At 37.8% G+C, this 26,307-nt stretch overlaps 1 long non-coding RNA gene across 1 annotated transcript; it reads right to left on the reverse strand.

Annotated features, from left to right (window-relative positions):
• Window positions 1-1,032: 1,032 nt before the first annotated feature.
• LOC145069788 (uncharacterized) lies at window positions 1,033-2,949 on the reverse strand. Its single transcript, XR_013689680.1, has 3 exons — window positions 2,612-2,949; window positions 2,212-2,303; window positions 1,033-2,085 (listed from the first exon to the last, which is right to left on the reverse strand). It is a non-coding gene; the product is annotated as an uncharacterized LOC145069788 (long non-coding RNA).
• Window positions 2,950-26,307: the final 23,358 nt, after the last annotated feature.

A 26,307-nucleotide genomic window follows, 5' to 3' on the forward strand; every position in this document is an offset into this window, starting at 1 on the left:
TGGTCCGCCCGCACCGGGCCTTCAATCCACTCGGTCCACTCTCTGAGTCTACAATATGACTGGTCCGCCCACACCGGGCCTTCAGTCGGCCTGGTCCACTCTCCGAGCCTCGGCACGTCTGGTCCGCCCTCTTGGGGCCTACAGCCTATCCGGACCGCTCGCTAGGCCTTCGGGACAACCGGTCCGCCCTGGGTATCTTGGCCTACAGCACAAAGCAGGACCCGCCTCAACCCAACTCCAGTCCAAACAACCATGTGCACATAACATACAAGCATATAACAAATCACAGTCAGCAAGCCGATCAAGTAGATCACATAACATATCATCATCCTAACCAGGATACCGACCTAACCGGTCACTAGCATAGCATCTCCCTACATAACAGGATACCGACCTCAACCAGGTCTCTAACATATACCATCCTAACTACCAGGATGCAAACATATCAAAGCAGTAACATAACAATAAATACTCGGATCTCAATCCGATAAGGGGCCGGCCTTGGTGCCTTAGACCCTGCTGATATAGTGAGGATAACTCACCTTGAAACTGCCGGCTGAAAAGATAAGATCCCGCTGCTCCAAACTCCGACACGAACTCCTCCACTGAACAACACCAAGGCACTGAACTCAATAATTACCAATAATTACCAAAATACCCTTGGAAAACAACTAGTCAACCCTTGGTCAAAGTCAAAGTCAACCCCTGACTGACTCTACTCGCCGAGTCAACCCGATGACTCGCCGAGTCCCTATGCCCAGCATTTCCTTCAATCCGCGACCCAACTCGCCGAGTCACCCCGAGACTCACCGAGTCCAACAACTCTGAGTCCACTCGCACACAACTCACCGAGTCATCCCTTGACTCACCGATTCTCGGCTCAACCAGAAAAGATTGGGACTCTTTGACAAGACTCGCCGAGTCCAAGAACAGACTCGTCGAGTCTAAGGCTATCTTCAACCTCCTCGCCGAGTTGTTCTTCCAACTCGTCGAGTTCCAGGCCATCTTCATCCAACTCGCCGAGTTCCAGCCTATCTTCAAGCAACTCGCCGAGTCTATCCATGTGACTCGCCGAGTACCACCGGGTCTGAATCCATACCGAGGCTTTCCAAGCCATGCAGATGATCCAACCCATAGATCTACCCTTCCTAAGGCCATCCATCACGTAAAGTGGCAAACTTTACGTGAATCCAAGGAGATCTAGGCATTTTCACTCTAGGGTTTGGGCTTGGGACAAGATAGCTCCACCAATCACTCAGAAACAAGGACTTTTATGCATCCTAACCCTTCTCCATTCCAGATCTGAGGTAGCAACCTCAGATCTAACCTCTAAATTCCAATACATCAAAAGATACGATCTCTAACACCTCCAAAATGATGAATCTAGATAATAGCAGCTCAAACAATGAAATAATACCTCAAAAGGAAGCTCCAAGAGAAGATTAATCTGAATCCTTGCAAAGCCCTTTGACCCAAATCTCTTCTCCTTCAAGGTTTCTTCCAGGGCCGGTCCTAGATAATTTGGGGCCCAGGGCAAAATAAAAATTTGGGGCCCTTAGAATTTTTTGTTGTGTAAGGGAGGGACTCACCTTCGCCGTTTTTTATTGATTAAAAAAATAAAATCAAATGCTGTTTTTTATTGATTAAAAAAAATACAATCAAAGGCCGGATACTCCCCACCTATGAAAAAAAGGCTTCAGGAAAAGCCACAAACCAAACAACCCAACAACTATTAATTTAAAACAATAGAATAAAAATGTTAGAAAATACTCTCAACCCTAATAAAAACGTTAGAAAATACATAGAAAAGAAAAACAAAAGATAACATTATGTTGTACAATAGAAAAAATTAAGTTTTTTACAAACTTATTCATAGTTCCTTTTTGATCTTCATTAAATTATATTTTCTTGGAGACATTTTTAACCTATAAAAATCAAGATATATCAATAATCAATCACAAATAATCAAAATAAAAAACAAATAAATAAAATAAAATTAGATGAGACTACATGCACATCAGACTTCAACTCTCTTTTGGTTGTTTATATCCACATTCAATTGAGCTCAAAGCAGAAGTGAGAAATCTGAAGATTAGAAAATAAAGATATCAAGTTAAAACAAAATCGTCTTTAAAATTAAGAAATTTCGAATTATTCAAAATCACAAAACACATATTAACAAAAAAAAATGAAAAAGAGAGTACTTGTAACCTGCTGCTTAGTTTCTCTCTTAGAGTCTTAGTCTTGCCTCCTAGCTATTAATAAACTAATAATCCTTAAGCAGCCCAAAAGAAATGAGAATTCTGAAGTTTAAAAAACAGTTAAACAGAGAAATCAAATTAAGAAATGATTCATACAAAATCGAAATCAGAAAATTATATTTTAATGATGAACAATGATTCATAACAAAATCGATTATGCAGATTCTAAATGAAAATACGAAATCAGAAAACTCTATTTCTATTTCAATGAATCAATGTCCATAGATAGATTGGGCAGTTGTAGAATCAAAAGTGAATAAACAAAATCATTGTCCACTGCAGTCTACATCCAACATATTTTAATGAAAAAAAGGAAATCAAGTCCACAGATTCAGAAATTACAGACTTACCCAGATAAAAACTTCCGATTCTGAAAGATTGAAAGAAATCTAATTGGTGTTGCAGTTAATCTCGAGTCTCAACTCTCAACTATCAAAAGAAATTCATTTTCCACTAATCTAGATTGCTGCTACTACTACTTCAGAAAAATGAAATCAGAAATTAGAAGAGAAAGAAAGAGTTTTGAGTATTGGGATGCGAATTCGGAGAATCAGAAAAAGGAGAAGAATTGATTAACTTAAACTAGAAATAGAAGAATGTGAACTAAACATTAGGGTGTTGCATCGGGAGAGATGGATGATGGTGTCGTTTGGGTTTTCCATGGAAGCGATTCAAGCAAAGACGGAGATTGAAGAGATTACTCTTGCCTTTTCAATTTGGATCGGCGCTTCGTAACCGATAGTATTGGGCCATGTACATAAGGCTTAAAAAATTTGGGTTGTCACTAGTATAACCCAATAACATGTAGAAATATGGGGCCCTTTACTATTTGGCGGCCCGGGGCGGTCGCCCAACTTGCCCAGGCCCATGGGCCGGCCCTGGTTTCTTCCACAATCACTTCTCCAAGCTCCAAATGCACTCTAATCCCTCAAAATCGCGCCTCAGGGCTTTCTGGACTTCTACAAGGGGTAAAGAGGCTGGGGAGAGGGTATAATGTCCTTTAAATAGGGCTCATCCTCCGGGTTTAGGGTTTTCTCCACTCAGCGCCTACTCGCCGAGTCCAGCCTCCGACTCGCCGAGTAGTCCACTTAACACGCGACCAAGTCGCGACCCTACTCGCCGAGTCCACCCATGGACTCGCCGAGTTCTCCTTTCATACTTACACTTTGAACCCTGTATTTACACTCCTGAAATTGGGATGTTACAAAAGTACTTGGCAGTTTTATCTAAATCTTGATAAGCTCTTGCAGCTTTGAGATCCCTTAAGTGCTGATTTTGTAACAGAAATTAAAAAAAAAAAGTTTGGTTAAATCTATAACCAAGAAAAGAGTAAAAATAAAATAAAATAAAATAAAAAATCTGTAAATAAGATTTTCAAATAAGGGAGACCAAAGCACATTTCAATTTACAAAAAAAAAGCATCCTGTGAATTAGAAAAGCCTATAGTAAATCTGTAATAAGTTGCTTTATAAGAAAATAAATATACCAAATGCAAGTATTTCTTGAATTCCCATGCAATTCGGTTCCATACCCTTCTGTAATCAAAATTAGGAATTGACCGGAATTGAATTCCAATTGGTAATGCCTCTTACTTACCACTAAACACGAAAAATAAAAAAAGACAAAGTGCTCAAAAGTAAAATCTCTTGGTGACTACAATGCTCTCCTTTTTCCTTACATACTAAAAATAACTAAACTGTTAAATCTAATAAATAGCATTGTATATTTGTTAATATTTTTTCTATTACGCTATACTTTCATTTCTTCCTAATGCAACACAGTACTTCGAAAAATCCATCCAACTAAAAATAATGCCATAAAAAACAAAGCGATTTTCGTTGTTATAATTGAATTTGATTCTCAAAATACAATACGTTGATAAAAAATTTGCTATTTTTTTGCATTTTGTTAGACCTAACTTCATATGGAATTTAAGATCACATATGACATAACTAAACTCTTTTTTTGCTCCGTAAACACAATATAATGATTAAAAAATATGCGTAAAAGAATTACCTCAAAAAGGTAAACATGTTGCTGTTGTTGCTGGTGGTGGTGGTGAGGTCGGGCGACAACACCCCGTTGCATTAGGATATTTTCGGGATTCCCGTCCTGAATAACAAATTCTTTGTCTCTCATTTCCAATTCATTTCCAGTAAAACAGGACTGCAATTGCAAAGAGATGGGTCTAAAACAGAAATATAGAACAACATAAGGAGAAATTGGTAATTTACTCAACAATGGGGGTACATGTTGCAGGAATGCAGAATATTGTGACCCAACAACACATGGGTCTATAGGTAGCATTGACCTTTGAGCAGAAAAAAATGAAATCATAATGGCAACATATCTGAAAAATATAAAATCCTTTTGTTATAATAAATGGAAAAAGAAATTAAAAAAAAAAAAAAGAAATAAGACATTTGCGGGGTTGTCATACTAACGGAGGTCCATCAGAAGCAGTCATTAACTTGAATGAAGCGTTTGGTGTTTCTCAATCGTTTTCGAAAGTCAAAGTTAAAATCAATATGTATACCTATAAAAAAAACCTTTGAGTTATAGATTTAATCAAACTTTTTTTTTCGGTTGGTAAATTTAAAAAAAAAAAAAGTTTGGTTTAAAGAAGCTACCATCTCTGATGTCAAATATATATCGGCATAAACAACAAACGAAAAACATAACAAAATCGTTAAAGGGTATTTTAGGGATTTTAGAATACAAACTCATATGTTTCAAGGCACTGTCCAATATATCCTTCCAGAAAATGTATTTTAACTTAGATGGGTACAACTGGAGAAGATTAGCGTATTGTCTGTTGATGTCACCTTAAAAAAGCAATTGATTAGACAAGGTAATAAAATTTGACAATTCAATATTGTTAAAAATGTTCGATACAGAAGCAAATCAATCAATATTACCATCTTCAGAAATTGTCAAAACAACAATCAACTGGTGTAATTTGAGAAAACAATCAGATGATTTAGAGTAAAATTATAAAAGTCCAAACTCATTTATAGTAGAAACAAACCTGAGCAAAATAAAATAATGTCCACATAAGTGTTGAAGGTGGCTCTTTTTCTGATTTTCTAGAGTATCCACCAGTCTTTTTAAGTGATTCTTCTAATCCTAGCACCAATATTTCAAGAATATTAGCCTATAAAAAAAGGTGAATGATAGATGTCAGAATAATGGAAGAAATTATTAAAATTTAAAGCCTTTAATGAGGCACAAAGTTTGCTAGGATGATAATATAGAGGAGAGCGGTCAGAAACGGTGATAAGACTCCCTACACTTGTTGTTAACAGAAGTTAAAATTTAAATAAAAAAGAAAGATGATAAATGGAATTGATATTAAAAAGAGGAAAACTATGAGTACCTTTGTTAAGAGAGGCCTGATATAAGTATCTGTTGCATGAAGAAAGTTTTCATCATCAAGGAAATCTAACAAATATATAATAAAATCACCAAAAGATATAAACACGAATAAAGAATGTTAAAAATTGTAGTTTATAAAACTCCATAAATTTTAAAATACCTTTCTTTACCCATTTTATATACTTGTGGAAACTCTTCACACAGGTCATTTTTCTCTATCAAGTCATAAGCATGTTTTATCATCTTCCTATGAATCCTGTCTAGATAATCGTCATTCCAAGCCTTTATCTGTTCAGATGGTAATATTAGGTAGAGCTATATTAAGAGTGATGACCAAGTATGATATAAATTTGTCGAAAAATTGTTATTTAACCTCAGCAAGCCCTGTAAACCATCATTGGATTCCAAATTATAAAACCATTGTGTCTTCTTTCTGTAGCACTAGTGTCACTGTAATAAGAAAAGCACAATAAACAGACATGTATAAAATAATGAAATGGGAAATTTGAAATGCTCAGTTTGGTAAACTACAAGGGTGGGTGGTTAAAGTCTAACAAAAAATTGAAGCCTACATAATTTTTTAATTGTAACTTGATATATAAAACAAAAAAAGCACAAAGTTTTACCTGATTAAAACTCAGATAGGTGTCATATTCAGAAGTTGAGCAAGGTTGAACCATTTGTTAGAAATTTGGGTGTAGAAAGGCTTGGAAATTCTAAGAATTGTGATTATCACTTTCAAATCGAAGTATTTGGGTGGTACTCCCAAATCCTCAAACAAGAACAGAGAATGTTTGATGATATTTTCGTATGTACTAGAAAATGAGACCAAAACCATCTTTAATATTTTTGTCTGAAAACTGTCATATGATAGTTTTAAACTGTCATAAAACCATAAAAACTGTCATAAAAATGGATATATGGATAATGGTCAAACCAATGGTCACACCAGCCAGGGGCTCTACCCCTTGGACCCCGGCAGGGGCTGCCGCCCCTTGGACCCCGCTCCCAGGGGCGCTGCCCCCGGACCCCCGTTCGTTCAGGGGTTTCACCCCTAAATGACAGTGTACTTTGAAACTTGATCAAACTTAAACAAGTGTGTACTCCACACCTTCCTTACTTGTTTAATATTTATCAAGATCATTTTTGGTCAAACAAAGTAATCTCATTACACTTAAATAACATTGATGATCACAAATCACCAACACCATTTATAAACTAAATTGGTTAATTCTATCTATTGGAGTAGAAGCCCCCGATGAGGAGGACGTAGAAGACCGTTTACGCTGATTAGGATGCATCACATCAAAAGGAAAATTAACACATAATTTGCAGTAGGCAAACCTCAATTGAAAATCGTATATATAACAAACAGGGAGAGGAGTCTACAAGAAGGTATTTCAAAAGCAACAACAAACCACAACAAACATACCCCAATCAAAACCAAAAAACGGAGAGACGTATAAATGAAGCTGGTGAAGGAAGTATGAAGAAGCAGAAATGGAGAATTCGGAGCAGTTGAGAAGCGAAGGGCGACCGACGGTGGTGCGTTTGTGGTCTCCGTTCACCTCCAAACGGGAATTCTGAGGATATTCGTTCAACTGATTTAGGGCTGAAAAGGTGTCAGACGTGGGTGGGTAAAGGGGGAGGGAGTATGAGTATGGATCGACGGTGGAAGAATTTCAAGGGTTCGAGATCAACTGGTCTGTCAGTGCAAATCGAGGCTGAAGTCAAGAAATGGGATTGCTTTTCTGAGACGGTGACATAAAGGGGCGAAGGGTCTAAACCTTTGACGGACACCAAAGATGAAGGAATAAATGGATGGGGAGGTGGTGAAGAGAAGAGATGAGGATAGAGGAACACGTATGTTGCCGACTGAATGAGAAAGGTGTGAAGCCCCAAGATTTCTTAAGCGTAGACAATACCGTAGAAAGGAGGTGGTATGAGGCGGTGGGTTTCTGTGGATAGTAGACTATACCGGAGGAATAGAGAGAGTTCTGGAAGGACGAAAGATATAACCGACGAACAGTAAGAAATAGGGAAAGTAGAAGGCCCAAAATAAACAAAAAAGCAGGGAGTTTACTGTAGCTAAGGGAGGATAAGTTTAATATATATATATATATATATATATATATATATATATATATAATAGTGAGTGTCAACTCATTATCACATTCAACCACTAAAAGATTGGGATATCTACTATTATATTCCTCTTATTTTTTTATTATTAAAATTATATATATATATATATATATATATATATATATATATATATATATATATATATATAGAAAGAGATAGAGAGAAATAGAAACATAAAGAAGATGATTGAGTGTGATGGTCTCTTCTTCCCACCATAAACAACCACACAAATATTCTACCACTGACACTTGCAAATGATGTTGACATTCGTGGTTATTGGCCATGTAGACCACCAATACCTCTCTTGATGACCATTCCAAATGGTCTTAATTGTTATTTGCATACTCCAACAAGTTGCAAATAGGTAAATTGATTTTTTTGTCTCAATAGAAAAACATGATATTTTGCACTTTTCTTTCCATTTTAGACTTATTTTTTTTCAATATAAATTCAATTTTAACTTATTCATTGTTATCTTATCAATGTAGTTAGTTATCAACGCCAACCATATACCCACCTAACTACTAAAAAGATTTCTAGCCCAACGATATCAGATAATGTCATCTGTCTTTGAGGTTTAGGGTTCAAGTCCCGTCGTGGATATATGTGAAATTAGGTGTTAGCTTAGGAGTAAATTAGATTTGTCAATTAAAAAAAATATTCACCTAACTCACATGCACCTTAAGCATTGAACACCTAAAAGGATAACCGATTCTAAAACCATATGCCACATTTATTATTATTATTATTATTATTATTATTATTATTATTATTATTATTATATGAGTCTCGTGAAATAAGTTCTTCAAGGTATCAACATTAACTTAATAAGAAATACTAGAATGAAATATCTATTTACCTCTTGTTTTAAGATTGTTTTTACAAGATTATGGATGTTTTCAAATGAGGTCCCAAAGTTATTTTTATAAGTTCTGATGATATGTTTATTTTAATATTGTATTGGGACAGTTTTTCAAGTAAGTTGCTATTTTTTAAACCCCTAAGTCTATTTTATCTCAAGTATTTATCAGTGTTTTACAATGAGTAATAAGTTTATTTGGCACTGTATGTATAGAGGATCTAATACATTAGCTATTTTTTTTCACCTTTGTGACTTCCAGCATGAAGCTAATGTATGGATCCTCCATCCATACAGTATCGAAGTGATGTGATTTTATTTTGAAGCTTACCAAAAAAAGAAGCTAATGTCTTAGATAATTCATACATACAGTGCCAAATAAATATGACTCATTGTAAAATATTGATAAATACTTGAAGCAAAATGAGTTTTAAGGTAAAAAATAGCAACGTTCTTGTAAAATTGTCGTATACTATTAAAATAAACATAACACCAAACACTGTGAAAATAGCTTTTTGGGCAACAGACTCAAAATTGTGAAAACAAACTTGGATAGAGGTGCACATTTCAAATCGATTTTTTTAATCGAAGGAAAAACCAAACTAGTTTTTAGAACCGGTTGGGTTAAAACTGAATCGTCGGTTAGTAAGAGGTTTTAATAAATACCTAAACTAGTTTTTATCGATTTTTATACTATAACCGAATAGAACCGGGTTTTTAATGTGATTTCACTTTAAAAAAACAGAAAAAAAAATGTAATCGATTGTAAGCAAAACTAGTCTAGACAAAACCAGTTGTTAAAAAAACTGATTTAAAAAAAAAAAAAAAAAAAAAAAAAAAAAAAAACTAGTTCAAAACTAATATCGACTCACACTCACCTTAATATTCGATTGGGAAATGAGCCCTCGTTTCCATCTCTACACCTGAGTGTTGGACATACAAAAACAAAAACAAAAAAAAATTTAATTTTGGTTATAAATACGAAGATGGGTGTCTTATCTTTCTTAAAAGTCTAAACGACAACTTATTGTTAGGTGAAAGAGCGAGAATGATTATGGAGTGTCATATTGGAATAATTAACGATTATGATAAAAAAACTAAATAAAATGTTATCCATAAATAAATCATTTTATTTATAGAAGATTTTAATTCACCATAGAATCACTAAAATAGTTGATTATTCTAATCGGACTCTCCAAAGTCATTCTCACTCTCATGTACAACAAATAGTTATCACTTGATTATTATTTAATAAAATAAAAATGAGAAATTAAATTACCTCCTACCTTTTATTCCAACAATTATTCTTACACACTAAAATTATAACAAATCACCATTCAATTTAATTTTATTTGATATATTCTTAACATAGCCTTAGTGAGTTAGTTAAAAAAAATATGGAATGATGATATTTGTCATAATTGTAACAAATTGGAAAACACGGTGTCAAAATCGAATTTCTGTGTAAAAAGAGTGTTTTTTGTGCCATTTACCCTAATTTTATTGGGTAGGAGCATTTCTATGCATAAAAAGTAGGAAGCAATTTAAATTTTCAATAAAAACATATATTAAATGATTTCCATAATTATATGGATATTAAATAATATCTATAGTTATAATTGTTTTTTATAGAAACTAATTAAATTTGTCATTAATATCAACAATAATATTTTTTTCAAAATGAATTCACATCTAAGTTTTCATGTATGTATTCGTATTTTTTTTCATGATCCACTCACTCAAAATACAAAAAAGTTGTCTGAAACATGGAGAACGATAATGTATTCTAGCAGAATGAGAGTTTAATCCAAAAGAATGAGAGTATATTCTAACATAATGAAAGTCTATTCTAGTAGAATACTCTCTCATTTTTCAATTCCATGCAACTATGTTGTATTTTAAGTGAGTGAGTCCATAAACAAAACACGAACACATACATGAAAATCTAGATGCGAATTCATTTTGAAAAATGTTATTGCCGACATTAATGACGAATTTAATTAGTTTCTACAAAAAGATAATTATAATTATGGATATCATTTAACAAAAAAATTGTTATCATCTAAGTTCTCCATGAAAGATTTAGGAGAGGCTGATGTAATTCTTGGAGTAAGAATTAAAAGGATGAATAAAGGTTTGGTAATGACTCAAAGTCATTATATTGAGAAAATTCTCAAGCGGTTTAATTTTACCGACTGTTCTCATGTGAGTACTCATATGGATCCAAGTGTGAAACTGGTGGTTGTCGAGGCCAATAAAATTAATAACCCTAAATCTTTTACACTAAAATAGTGTATAGTGGTAAAGGGATCGTATCCATGGAGGTTGGTTCAATTTAAATCTCTATGTAAATCTCTTTGTAAAATACTTGCAAAATAAAGTTAAAAGTAAAAAAAAGGGGGGGGGGGGGTGGTAATTCTTTCGATTGTTTGACAAAAATTAAAACTAGCTAGAATGAAAATATTACAAGTAAACAAGTACAAGATTTGATTAAATTCAAAGAAGTGGAATTGGTTGATTTTGGGGTACACCTCATGGATGCTATGATTGACTTATCATTAGACTTAATGGAATAACACTTGTGAATTGGTTTAACTTGGCTATAGCAATTCATAAGCACAAATTGCCTCAACTCTTCTTAGAAATTAAAATGGTTAGAGGAGCTCTAAACACATTTCCTTAATTGAAGTCACAAAATCAATGAAGCATAAAACCTTGTGAAAATCAATTAGCTTTAAGTTGTAAGAGTTACCAAGTCCACAAGATAATCAAATGCTTACATTATCATTATGGAGGAAATATTTCCATGGTCTAAATGAAATGAAAACAAACATATAAACCATTTGTTGATTACTAATTTGAAGGTCCATTACTTAACCAAGAAATTAGTCAGCAAATACAAGCATTCATTCATCCAAGCTCATGATCAAAGATAAATATACACAACAAGTTGTTTAACTAGAAAATATTCCCATAAACTTCAAACACAATGTAATGATAAGTCTTAAAAGCAAATAATCATCCATGGGTTAAATCCTAATCAACCAAATGAAAGCTTAGCCAAGCATGGCCAAAGTAAAAGAAAAACAATATAGTTTAGTGGTACCAAACATTGTCTTTGATGCAAGATGAAAGGAAATTACACTATTATTCCAAAAATTCTTCAAATCTTCCAAGGCTTTTGAGAGAGAATATGGTGTTTGTTCTTCAAGTCATCCCCCTCAATAACGGCTCCAATCTCCAGCAAAAGGGGGCTGATTTCCGGATTCAAAAAAGTGCCAAAAGCCACCCACCAAACTTCCACAATTAGAGTCAACAAGTCAAACTCGGAATCAGCTCAGAACAATTCACACGAACCGCGTAAGAGTCCACGCGGACCGCGTGGGTCACGCTGAATGTGAGACTTGGGCCATTAATCATGCACTCTAGCCCAATCTTCAATTCTTCAACTTCAGCTCACAATCATAACTCTTTAGGGCCCATTTGTGGCATTCCAAAGCCTTCTAATGATTGACCCAATACTCCTTAAATTTTCTTGTAGCTCGATTCCCATCGTCTCATCATCATCCTTGCTCACAAATTAGGTCCAAATTGATTTCTTATGCAAGCACCAAGCCCAATCGCACCACTCCAAATCCACAAGCAAACCGCAAGCTCTATAGGTCCCGCACCCTTCTAAGCCACCAATAACAAGTAAATCCTGCAAATAAGCTCAAAAGACTGGAAAGTACCCGGTAAAGGACAAAAATAACAAAAAGAGAAAATATGCATGATGATTAACTAAAATGGGATGGTTTTGACTAAAAATAAACTACGGAAAGAAGTAATAAAATGAAGCTATCAAATCACCCCAAGCTTGAACCTTACTTGTCCTCAAGTAAGACAAGACTAAAATGAACTTGGGACGAACTACCCTAAAAATAAAAAGAATTGATATAGCCATGGAACCTATTCAACGTTAGTCAACATGGCCAGAATTGATCTCGCTGCTATCTCACAACTTTTTCATCTGATGACAATGGGACCATAAACCACAGCCAGGACAACTCCTCTAGGTGAGTAAGGAGTAGGGATGAAAGTGGGTCCAAACCCGGACCGGATGGACCCGGACCCGGAAAACCCGGAACCGGCTAACGGGATTTTATAGAACCGGAAACCCGATCGGTATATAGGAACCGGTTCCGGTTCGGTTCCGGGTATGGTTCCGGGTAAAGTGGGTCTAGAACCGGAAAACCCGGAAACATCAAAGTGGGTAGGTTAGAACCGGATAAAGTGGGTTTAGAACCGAAAAACCCAGAAAACCGGAATTTTTTGGTAATTACTTACTACTTAGTGGGTTGAACTTTGAAAATTTTATATTGATATTCCGACTTTGGGGGACTGTAACTCATTGAATACGAAACCAAAATTAACAAAATTATAGTCTAAAATCATGTACAAACTCTAAAATACACTATGGAAAAACCCGCATGTCAATCCAACTTTAAACGAATGAGATATGCTTGTGTTAATATTTTCACATAATACAAAGTACAAAAACAAATAGCTGAAAAATTGAAAATTTTCAGTTTTGATATCCCGACTTCGGAGGACTGTAAATCATTGAATATTAAACAAAAAATGACAAAATTATAGTCTAAACTCATGTACAAACTGTAAACTAGAAGTTGGAAAAAACCACATGTCAATCCGACTTCAAACGAATTAGATATGTATGCTTTAAAACTTTCACCGAATACAAAAAAACTGAAAAACTAAAAACATCCAGCTTTGATATCTCGACTTTGGAGGACTGTAAGCCAATGAATATAAAACTAAAAATGACAAATTTATAGTCTAAACTCATGTACAAACTCTAAACTATATGTTGGAAAAAATCGTATGTCAATTGGAGTTGAAACGAATAAGATATGCATCTTTTAAACGTTTCACAAAAACCGGTTCTGGCCCTAAAAGTGGTTCCGGTTCCAAAAACCGGTTCCGGTTTTTAGACCCGGTTTACCCGGACCCGATGGACCCAAACCCAGATTACCCAAAACCCGGATAAAGCCAATTTTTAAACCCGTAACCGGACCCGGTTCTACATATTCCAGTTCTAAAGGTTCCGGTTCCGATCCGATTCCGGTTCCGGTCCGGTTTTCCGGTTCTAAATCTCATCCCTAGTAAGGAGGGATGGTCAGTCGCAGCCTCAATGGAACATGCATACAATGAATAACATCTGTAGTAGGGAGAAAGCAACTGGATGGGCTCGGGTGGAGCTCTTCTTTAAGTGCACACTCTGATCTCACGTCTGTCGGTTTCTCTCATATGTAACTAGGTTTAATCGCTCGGGCACCATTGTAGGAATCGGGTCACTTAGTGTTGGCCCAAACTTCCCGCAGTATCCAACTCGACAGTCTCCCTAACATCACCAATTTGCAAAAAACAACTCGATCTATATACAATAAAACAGGCCTATACAAATGAATATCAAACGTCGGGTGACCGAAATGTTGGAAAATTTGTTCAATAATTGAATCGGCCACCTATCTAAGATAGTTGCAGCTGAAAATTTGCATGCCACATTTTTTTATTTTTTTTTATTATTTTTATTTTTATTTTTATTATTTTTATTTATTATTTATTATTTTTTTACACATACTTGAAGGTAATGTATTAACAATCGAAATTTTTAACAAGAAAACCCTTTGAATCAAAATTTGGTTCCCACAGGTGTGTAGGTGGAACCGAAAGGGTAGTAATATAATCTGAATGGTCTAAGTGTGAAAATTACCATGTGTGGAGCATAAAGATGTAATGTAAGCTCCTTTTTAAACTTGTGATTTTTTCAAAAATGATGAAAATGTCCAAATGTGGACTAAAAGACTCTCTAAAATCCTAAGGAAATCGCAAAAAGATATGGTGATGTAAAGAGGCCAGATATGGATTCTACTCGGGGACAAGCACCAATGCTTCATCCTAACGGTTCTAACATGATCAAGTGTGATCCTCTCGGCGGTAGTGACCGCAAGGCTAAGACATCCATTGCTATAGTATATACTACAGTCATTAGTATTGTATGCATAATTCTTCATGAAAACTACATGGCCATGATCACTTACCCCTTTAAGCTACCAACATCTGATCCCAAGTATGAAATCCCAAACTGCAGCTAGTGGTCCCGGTTCGATGGGTGAGATAGCAACAAGATCTTGGACCAATAATGATACAATAACTGTGAACCTGTTCCATGACATCCAAGAGGGGTGAGAATAAACAAATACAAAAATGCATGAATGCTAATGCCCTAAAGCTAAATGTCATGCAAAAATAAAAGATGAAAAATAAGAAAATAAAATCACTTTTTTTATGATGAATGTAATTTATACTAAAAAGCTATGCAACCTAATTAAAATGCATGATAAATTGAAAAGAAAAAGGAATACCCCACCCCAAGCTTAGAAATAAGCATTGTCCTCAATGCTTGGGGCGAGGAGAAAGTACCTAAACGGGGGGATCGGGAGGAGGATACGGGTATTGGGGGTAGGGGTAAGGGTAAGGTGGGGGGGATAAGGATGGGTGGGTGGAGGGTATGGATAGGGAGGCAGAAGTGGGACGTTCTCAAAATGGTTTTGGGATTGGTGCCACCCCCACATATGGTGCATTTGCTGGGACATGATTTGGTTTGAGACACAAAGCGCCTCGAACCGCTCGGAAAAATAGGGGAGGGAGCGGGTAGTACCTAGGAGGGACTTGTGGCTAGGCGTGCTATGGACCATGGGTGGGCTCATCGTCGGGCTCGTCAACCATAGGCATCTCGTCATCATCTTGATCCTGGAGCACATCCTCGTTGACTGACTGAGTGATGGTCCTCGCGAGTCTCCACTGAGTGCGATCGTGGAAGATGAAATTGGTGACTCGAGGGTTGGGAAGAACGAGATACCCGACCCCTTGAGGACAATACCATGTGAAGCTGTTCCTGTTCCTGCGACGGATGTGGTGCATGTTTATGAGGGCGCGCTCATCCAAAAGTTTTTTGTTGTCAACAGGCTGGTATTCGTCAGGGAGCTCGATGTCAAGACCGCAAGCCAAAAGTGTGGAGAATCCCCCAATGTAAATATCACCGAACGTCTTCGATCTCATGTGTGCGCATTTGTGGAAAAAGAATGAAGCAAAGTCCAGGATTGGTGGCCTGTCACGCCTCGTCATACACCAAAGGAAGAAGAGCTCATTTTTGGTGACCTGGCCGACTTCTTTGCAGGCAAAAACTATACACACCAAGATGCGATGGGCAATGCGGAGGCATGGGTGGATGATATAGGTTGCTTTATCCTGACCGGCACACGAGAAGATACCCTCGGTGATTTTCGTCAAAAAGTCTCATGATTGAAATCAGCAGGTAGGACGTCGAAAATTGTGGATGTGTTTGAAGAAGGCAAGCCCAAGATGTCGTTTATCGTTGCAAAATCAATGTACCTTCGGTCCCCTAGAAGTTGGAATGCGGCTTTCTTTTTTTTCGCTATCGTACCCGCAATCAGCAAGAAACTCTCTAGTGGGGAGCTCGTAAGTGTGCGCCATGAGGTTGAGAAGGTTTTCTCACCCAATGTTACGGAACAATTGGGTGACCCCTTCAAGAACCCCTAACGATATGAGCGTGGGCTTGTACACGAACTTGGTGGATGCAACCTTTCTAGGCAAGCTCTTTGTGTAGTTTTCGGCTGCATTGGCATCCCGAAATCTTGGGATATCGGGAACATCGCTTTGATTTCTAGCCGGGGCCTTGCCTTGGGCAGCAGCTGAGCGCTTCCTAGATGTGGACATGGACTTCCTGCACGAAAAATAACCACTACACAGACCACAATTTCAACAAACAATATGTCAATCCAAATCACCAACTAACTCCCTATGGAATTCTAAAGCAATTCAACAATCAAAGCAAGAAATAATTCCTAAATTCATTTGATGCAATAGCATATGAACGGACATGCATCTTCATCAATTAAAACAAAGGAAAGAAAGTACCCGTTTTTGTTGAAAGTTCAAAATTTGCGCACGGAAATTCAGGATTTGAAAATCTTGAAACTCTCCACCCCAAGCTTTAAGCTTTGTTCAATATCCCGGGAGAAGCAATTTACCGCGAAAACCCGACGAATCCGGCAATGGCTTGAAATTCCGGCGAAATTTTCCGACGAACTTTGGGAAATATTTTTGGTGGGTTTTGTAGCCTTGTCCAAGAGGAGTACAGTGGTGGTGTCAGAATCGCGAGAGGTGGCCGGAGTTGGCCGGAAATCGGCCGGAAAGTGGCGATGGGGTGGTGGTGGCGCCCCGAGATACAACAACAGATCGGACCATTGTTTTAGTGGGGTTTGTAGAGCTCTGAATTTGGAGAAGAATGGTGGTGGTCTCGCGAAATTCCGACCGGTGGTTTAACGGGAAACTGAGTTTTAGTGGAGGAAAATGAGTGCTCTAATGGAGGTTAAGGGAGAAGAATGGAGAAGAATAAGGGAGGGAAAAGGGCCCGTTGTTGAGTTTATTGGCTAAAAATCGTGGTCAACACTGGTCAAAACGAGTCAACGTTGGTCAACAGCTCACGCGGACGCGGACGCGAGTACACGCGGTCCGCGTGAATTCACCTGATGCCCTACTGTTCCACGATATGGGACACAGACAGCTTAGGAGATAACACGTTGTCCGTTTTAATAAAAACACGGACAGGACTTGGAGTACATGCGGTCCGCGTGAGTTGTACTGAACTTGTTCTGTTTGCTTTCGTTGGACGCGGACACTTTGAAGGATGGCACGCGGTCCGTGTTAATAAACACACGGACGGGACCTTGAGTACATGCGATCCGCGTGAGTTGCCCTGAAACTCTTCTGTTTGCTGATAATGGACGCGGGCACTTGAGGGATAATACGCGGTCCGTGTTAATAAACACGCGGATGGGACTTTGAGTACAAGCGGTCCACGTGAGTTCTTTTGCCAATTTTCTCAATTTTAGCTCTTTGACCAATACGAACACCGAGTCTTCATTTCCAACATTCTTTTACCTCAAAAAGGAAAAAGAAGAGATGTTAAATGCAAAAATGAACCATCTATGACATTTATTCGGAACTAGAAAAGAAAAAAACGTTTAGTTTTCCAAAAATGCCCCTCTTTAACGTCTTTGACGAGACGTGCTTTCCTCTTGATTTCAGTACACCGGGGCATCCAATTGGATGACATCTAACACATTTGCATTAAAACCTTCATAGAAAGGTTTCAATCGATGCCCATTGACTTTAAAGATTTGCCCCGTTTCTTCACTTTGAATTTCAACCGCTCAATGTTCAAAGACTTTTAGCACAACAAACGGACCTATCCATCTTGACCTCAACTTTCCAAGAAATAATTTCAATCATGAATGATAAAGCAAAACCCTATGTCCCGGCTCGAAATGTTTGCGGATAATGGACTTGTCATGGAAAAGCTTTGTCCTTTCCTTGTAAATTCTTGTGTTTTTATAGGAATCGTTTCTCAATTCTTCTAGCTCTTGAAGTTGAAGCTTCCTATGCCTTCCCGCCTCGTCAATGTTGAAGTTGCATTGCTTGACGGCCCAAAATGCACGGTGCTCTAATTCGACGGGAAGATGACTTGGTTTACCAAAAACCAACCTGAAGGGCGACATTCCTATCAGGGTCTTATAAGCGGTCCGATAGGCCCATAAGGCATCGTCAAGCCTCAAAATCCAATCTTTCCTTGTCGGATTCATTGTTTTCTCTAGAATAGACTTCACTTCACGATTCGAAACCTCCGCTTGACCATTCATTTGAGGGTGGTAGGAGGTAGAGACACGATGGGTCACGTTGTACTTTTTTTGCAAGGCCTCCATCATCTTGTTACAAAAATGCGTCCCTCAATCACTAATCAAATCCCTAGGCACACCAAATCTCACAAAAACATTAGACTTTAAAAACTCAATAACCGTTTTGGCATCGTCTGATCTTGTGACTTTGGCCTCAACCCATTTAAAAACATAGTCAACCGCGAGCAAAATATAAATGTTGCCAAATGAGACGGGAAATGGGCCCATGAAATCAATCCCCCATACGTCAAAAATTTCACAAACGAGGATTGGATTTTGGGGCATTTGGTTCTTTTGCAAAATGTTTCCCGTCCTTTGGCACCGCTCACAACTTTTGCAAAACAAGTAACAATCGCGTGACATGATTGGCCAAAATAATCCACACTCAAGGACCTTTCTCAAAGTCCGGGTAGGTCTGAAGTGTCCCCCACAAGCAAATTCATGACAGAATTGCGAAATGGATTGGTGCTCTTGTTGGGGCACACATCGCCTAATGATTTGATCAGGACAATGTTTCCACAAATAAGGTTCATCCCACACATAGTATTTTGCATCACTTTTCAGCTTGTCTTTTTGAGCACGTGTGAATGTGTCGGGATACCTCTTCGTGACCAAAAAGTTAACGATATCGGCATACCAAGGAGTAGATTGAGTGAGGGAAAAGAGATGCTCATCCGGAAACTCGTCCCGATGGGAGAGGAGTTTCATTTGAAGTGATCCGACTTAAATGATCGGCAACAAGGTTCTCGCATCTGCTCTTGTCCCGGATTTCCAAATCAAATTCTTGTAACAATAAAATCCACCAGATGAGTCTAGGCTTTGCATCTTTCTTCGTCATTAAGTACTTAAATGCTATGTGATCCGAATACATTATGACCTTGGTACCAAGTAGGTATTGTTTAAATTTCTCCAAGGCGAACACTATGACCAATAGCTCCTTATCCGTAGTAGAGTAGTTGCTTTGAGCATTGTCTAGTGTCCTTGATGCATAGTAGATCACATGGGAGGCCCTCCCAATCTTTTGACCCAAAACGGCGCCTATTGCATAGTTGCTTGTATCACACATAATCTCAAATGGGAGATCCCAATTTGGTGCTTGCATGATGGGTGCAGATGTGAGCAACTCTTTGAGCTTGTCGAAAGCTTCTTTGCACGCCTCGTTGAACTCGAAATCAACATCCTTTTGCAAGAGTTGGCACATTGTTCATGTTATCTTCGAAAAGTCCTTGATGAATCGTCGGTAGAAACCTGCATGGCCCAAAAAAGAACGAACTTCGCTAACACAAGTCGGGTAAGGTAAGCTTTGAATAACATCGATTTTTGCCTTATCTACCTCAATTCCTTTCTTTGACACAATGTGACCCAAAATGAGACATTGACTCACCATGAAATGAAATTTCTCAAAATTTAAAACCAAATTTGTTTCAATGCATCTTTTTAAAATTTTGGTGAGATTGGTCAAACACTCTTGAAAGGAGTTGCCATATACCATGAAATCGTCCATAAAAACTTCAATTATGTTCTTGACATATTCTGAAAAGATACTAACCCTGTAATGTTGGAAAGTGGCAGGGGCGTTACACAATCCGAATGGCATTCTACGGTATGCGAAAGTGCCAAATGGACATGTAAAAGTTGTCTTTTCTTGGTCTTCCGGTGCCACTGGGATTTGGTGAAAACCGGAATACCCGTCGAGACAACAATAGTGGGATTTCCCGTCCAACCTTTCTAACATTTGATCAATGAAAGGTAGTGGAAAATGATCTTTTCGTGTGCTTGCATTGAGTTTGCGGTAGTCAATACATACTCTCCACCTGTTTTGCACATGGGTGGGGACCATCATACCTTTGTTGTTCTCGACCACCGTGATTCCCGTCTTCTTTGGCACGACTTGAACCGGGGCTCACCCATTTGCTATCCGAGATTGGATAGATCATTCCCGCATCTAGGAGCTTCAAAATCTCTTTCTTGATCACTTCCATTATTGGCGGATTCAACCTTCTTTGCACATCTCTACTCAGCTTACATTCATCCTCCATTAAGATTTTGTGCATACAAGTGGAGGGACTCAAACCCTTGATATTCACAATTGTCCAACCCATTGCTTCTTTATGTTCCCTCAACACCTTGAGGAGCTGTTCTTCTTCACACTTGGTTAGGTGAGTTGAAATGATGACCGAAAGAGTCTCGTTGTCTCCCAAGTACGCATACTTCAAATGTTGAGGAAGGACCTTCAATTCTAATTCTGGCGGTTGGACAAGGGAGGGTGGCAATCTCGTGTGAGTTTGAGGTAATTCAATTTGCTTCACACTAAATTGGGTGGTCTTCTTGATCTCCAAATTGTTGACTAATCTTTCAATTTCGGGGTCTAGCGAGTAGAGCTTCAATTTCATGGCTAATTTTGCACAATCAAACCCCTTGCTCAAAACCATCTCCAACATGTCATCATCACACAAATCGAACAATTCTTGAGTTAATGGTCCGAAAACATCTATAAAGCACAAAGATGAAACATCACTAGGATACCTTATAGCATCATAAATGTTAAAACTTATTGTTTCACCATCAAATTCCATTGTTAAGCTTCCCGCATACACATCAATCTTTGTTCTAGCCGTCTTCAAGAATAGTCTCCCAAGTAAGATTATACCCGATTTTGAGGATACTTGTTCATCTAGGTCAATCACATAGAAATCCACCGGGAAGACCAATTGGTTTACTTGCACTAGGACATCTTCCAAAACACCTCTAGGAAAGACACTTGATTTATCCGCAAGAGATATTATGACACTGGTTTCACTTAAGGGTCCGACATTCAATGATTCATACACCGAGTAGGGCATGACATTGATAGAGGCGCCAAGATCAAGCATAGCACTACTAAAAGTGACATCTCCAATCTTGCAAGGAACCGTGAACATTCCAGGATCTTTACACTTGGGTGGAAGATTCCTTTGTAAAACCGCGTATGCATTTTCATTTATCGAGATTTTCTCATTTCATTTCAACTTTCTCTTGTTGGTGCAAAGTTCCTTCAATAATTTTGCATATCTCGGAATTTGCTTGATTGCATCAAGTAAAGGAATGTTTACTTCCACCTTTCGGAAGGTGTCCAAGATCTCTTTATCCTCCATATTCTTCTTTGAAGTTGCAAATCGGGAAAGGAATGGTGGTTGAATGGCTATTGGTGGCACTAGAGGAGCAGTCTTCTTTGGGGCTTCGACTTATGCATCGTTCTTGATTATAGGTTCTTCAACGGGAATGATCTCTATTTCTTCCTCTTCTTCCCTTGGCTTCTTCTTCGAACTATTTTCTCCGGTTTGTTTGCCACTTCTTAAGGTCACCACATTGACATTTGGGTTCTTTTCGGTTTGAGAAGGGAGTTTACCACGAGATTCCAACTTGCTTATGGATGTAACTATATCTCCAATTTGTGCTTCAAGGTTGGAGATACTAGTCCTTGTCTCTTTTTGGAATTGTTGGGTACTAGTGGCTAGGGATTTGACAATGTCTTCAAGAGACATTCTGGAGCTACTTGATTGAGATTAAGGAGGTTGTTGATGATGATGTGGAGGGTGTGGTTTGGGTTGATAGTGTGGTTATTGATGTTGGTAATGAGGTTGTGGTGGTGGATAGGACGGTCTAACCAATGCATTTTGAGGCAATGGTCTTGGGTTGTAGCTCATGTTGGGATTTGGCTTCCAACTTGAATTATATGCATTTTGGTAACCGGATGGCTTGTTGTGATAGTTTTGGAACTCCCCTGTAGCATTTACATGTTCCACATCTTCTTGAAGAATGGGGCACATATCCGTAGGATGTCCCATTGTTGCACATATTCCACAAACCATCACTTGTGGAGTTTGTCCCATGGCTAGCTTTTGGACAACGGAGGTTAGATCTTTGATTTGAGACTCGAGATTTGATGTTCCCACCTCGTTGACTTTTTGTTGAGTTTCTCTCTTCATATCTTGACGAGGGCCAAAATGTTGTGAATTTGCGGCTATGGTGTTGAAGAGTTGTCTTGTTTGTTGTGGAGTTTTACTAAAGACATCTCCACCACTTGAGGCATCAACTAGTCTTCTCTCCATTGGTAGCAATCCCTCATAGAAGTGTTGAATGAGGAGTTGTTACGGGATTTGGTGTTGTGAGCAACAATGGCACAAGTTGTTGAACCTCTCCTAATAATCATGAAAAGTCTCATTTTGACCTTGGCGGATTCCACAAATCTCATTTCTAAGGCTTAAGACTCTTGAAGCGGGATAGAACTTATCAAGGAAAGCTCTTGCCATGTCGGTCCATGAGTTGATCGACCCCGATGGAAGATAGAATAATCAATCTTTTGCTCTATCGGCCAACGAAAAGGGGAATGCCCTTAGCTTGATTTGGTCATCGGTTGACCCTTGTGGCTGCATACTAGTGCAAATAATGTGGAACATCTTCAAATGCTTATGCGGGTCTTCGTTCTCCAATCCATGAAAAGTTGGGAGGTGATGGACTAAACTTGACTTCAACTCCGAACCTCCTTCCAAAACCGAGTAATTGATACCGGTTGGAGTTTGTGTAACACCGGTCTCCATCATTTGCCTCAAAGTTCTTTCGGGAACTTCTCATCCGTCCGCCATTGCAATTGGTTCAATAATGGGTGGATTTTGTTGTAGGGGTTGTGTTTCGGGAATTTCTTGGCGAGGGTCGGGACTAGAATCGAGTTCCGTATCACTTGATGAAGTGGGTTCAACCTCCGGACCCCCGTGAGGATTAGAAGTTTGACCACGTTCAATTCGCTTTTCCTTCGCCAAACTCCTTGCTTCTTTTTCGATTTTTGGATTGTAAATCAAGTCACCTGTACGCTGAGATCTGGGCATAGAGAAACAAATTGATTAAAAATAAACCAATCCCCGACAACGACGCCAAAATTTGGTGGTTATCGAGGCCAACAAAATTAATAACCCTAAATCTTTTACACTAACATAGTGTATAGTGGTAAAGGGATCATATCCACGGAGATTGGTTCAATTTAAATCTCTATGTAAATCTCTTTGTAAAATACTTGCAAAATAAAGCTAAAAGTAAAAAAAAAAGGGGGGGGGGGTTAATCTTTCGATTGTTTGACAAAAATTAAAACTAGCTAGAATGAAAATATGACAAGTAAACAAGTACAAGATTTGATTAAATTCAAAGAAGTGGAATTGGTTGATTTTGGGGTACACTTCATGGATGCTATGATTGACTTATCATTAGACTTAATGGAATAACACTTGTGAATTGGTTTAACTTGGCTATAGCAATTCATAAGCACAAATTGCCTCAACTCTTCTTAGAAATTAAAATGGTTAGAGGAGCTCTAAACACATTTCCTTAATTGAAGTCACAAAATCAATGAAGCATAAAACCTTGTGAAAATCAATTAGCTTTAAGTTGTAAGAGTTACCAAGTCCACAAGATAATCAAATGCTTACATTATCATTATGGAGGAAATATTTCCATGGTCTAAATGAAATGAAAACAAACATATAAACCATTTGTTGATTACTAATTTGAAGGTCCATTACTTAACCAAGAAATTAGTCAGCAAATACAAGCATTCATTCATCCAAGCTCATGATCAAAGATAAATATACACAACAAGTTGTTTAACTAGAAAATATTCCCATAAACTTCAAACACAATGTAATGATAAGTCTTAAAAGCAAATAATCATCCATGGGTTAAATCCTAATCAACCAAATGAAAGCTTAGCCAAGCATGGCCAAAGTAAAAGAAAAACAATATAGTTTAGTGGTACCAAACATTGTCTTTGATGCAAGATGAAAGGAAATTACACTATTATTCCAAAAATTCTTCAAATCTTCCAAGGCTTTTGAGAGAGAATATGGTGTTTGTTCTTCAAGTCATCCCCCTCAATAACGGCTCCAATCTCCAGCAAAAGGGGGCTGATTTCCGGATTCAAAAAAGTGCCAAAAGCCACCCACCAAACTTCCACAATTAGAGTCAACAAGTCAAACCCGAAATCAGCTCAGAACAATTCACACGGACCGCGTAAGAGTCCACGCGGACCGCATGGGTCACGCTGAATGTGAGACTTGGGCCATTAATCATGCATTCTAGCCCAATCTTCAATTCTTCAACTTCAGCCCACAATCATAACTCTTTAGGGCCCATTTGTGGCATTCCAAAGCCTTCTAATGATTGACCCAATACTCCTTAAATTTTCTTGTAGCTCGATTCCCATCGTCTCATCATCATCCTTGCTCACAAATTAGGTCCAAATTGATTTCTTCTTTATGCAAGCACCAAGCCCAATCGCACCACTCCAAATCCATAAGCAAACCACAAGATCTATAGGTCTCGCACCCTTCTAAGCCACCAATAACAAAAAGTCTTCGATAAATCCTGCAAATAAGCTCAAAAGACTGGAAAGTACCCGGTAAAGGAGAAAAATAACAAAAAGAGAAAATATGCATGATGATTAACTAAAATGGGATGGTTTTGACTAAAAATAAACTACGGAAAGAAGTAATAAAATAAAGCTATCATAAACTAATGCCAAATAATGGTGTTCCCATTTCACAATTGGAATGCTCTGAGACTATTGGTAGTTTGATGTATGTCATGACAAGTACCAGACCTGATATTGCTTTTGTTGTGGGTAAATTGAGCAGGTACACTAGTAATCCCATTGATTAACATTGGAAAGCAGTAAATATAGTGTTTAAGTATCTTAAGGGAATCATGAATTATGGTTTGAGTTATTTGGGAAGTCCTTTGGTTTTAGAAGGTCATTCGGATGCAAGTTGGATAACCAACATGGAGGACCATTCCTCAACTTATGGTTGGGTATTCTTGCTTGGGGGATGTGTCATCTCTTGAGCTTCCAATAAGCAATCTTGCATTACAAACTCAACAACGGAATTTGAATTTGTTGCGTTACCAACTGCTGGTAAAGAAGCAGAGTGGCTAAGGATTTTAGTCTATGAGATTCCTTTGTGGTCTAAACCGATAGCACCTATTTCTATCCTTTGTGATAGTGCAACCACTTTGGCTAAGGCATATAGTCAGGTTTATAATGGCAAGTCTAGACACCTAGGTGTTAGACATAGTATGATTAGAGAACTAGTCATGAATGGTGTGATTTCGGTTGAGTTTGTGAAATCGCAACAAAAATTGGCAGATCACTTGACTAAAGGTCTGACAAGAGACTTAGTGCACAAGTCTGTAATCAGGATGAGATTAAAGTCCATTTAATTCTATAATGACGAGACACTCAATTCCTTCCTAATATAATGTTGGGAGTTGAATTCAATGTGGAAAACTAATACTTATGGATTGAAACACATGAAGTATTCATCCCAGGTATGTGTTCGCTTCTGCAAGTTAGCCAGGTTGAAGTTTAACTTATTAATAAATCCTTTGATAAATGTATGTACAGATACATGGAAAGGGGTTACCTACATGATTGTGAAGTGTAGCCGCATTTCAAGAGGTTGTGGACTTGACCTTGATACGATCATGAGAGGATTGGGTCACACGACTTTATAATATTGTCAAGTTGTATTTTGCTAGAAATTCAATAAACTAGTTTGTATTTTACTTTTTGGTATTCAAATGGGTTGATGGGTTCAATTCTTAGAACACCCTGATTCTTGAGTATTTGCAAATGTATAATACTAAGTGGAAATTCAATCGTTTCGATATTTTCATTATGTACTATTTTGATTTCTTTGATAAGGTTATGTTTGTTCAAGGGTTACACTAAAATGGGGGAGGATTGTTGATGATTTTAGTGTCACCACAAACCCTAAATTTTTTAACAACTCTAATGATGATAAGTGAAGAGTGTGTATGG

Source organism: Lactuca serriola, chromosome 8 (assembly GCF_051521515.1).
Source record: "Lactuca serriola cultivar US96UC23 chromosome 8, Lser_US96UC23_V15, whole genome shotgun sequence".
Lineage (NCBI taxonomy): Eukaryota > Viridiplantae > Streptophyta > Magnoliopsida > Asterales > Asteraceae > Lactuca > Lactuca serriola.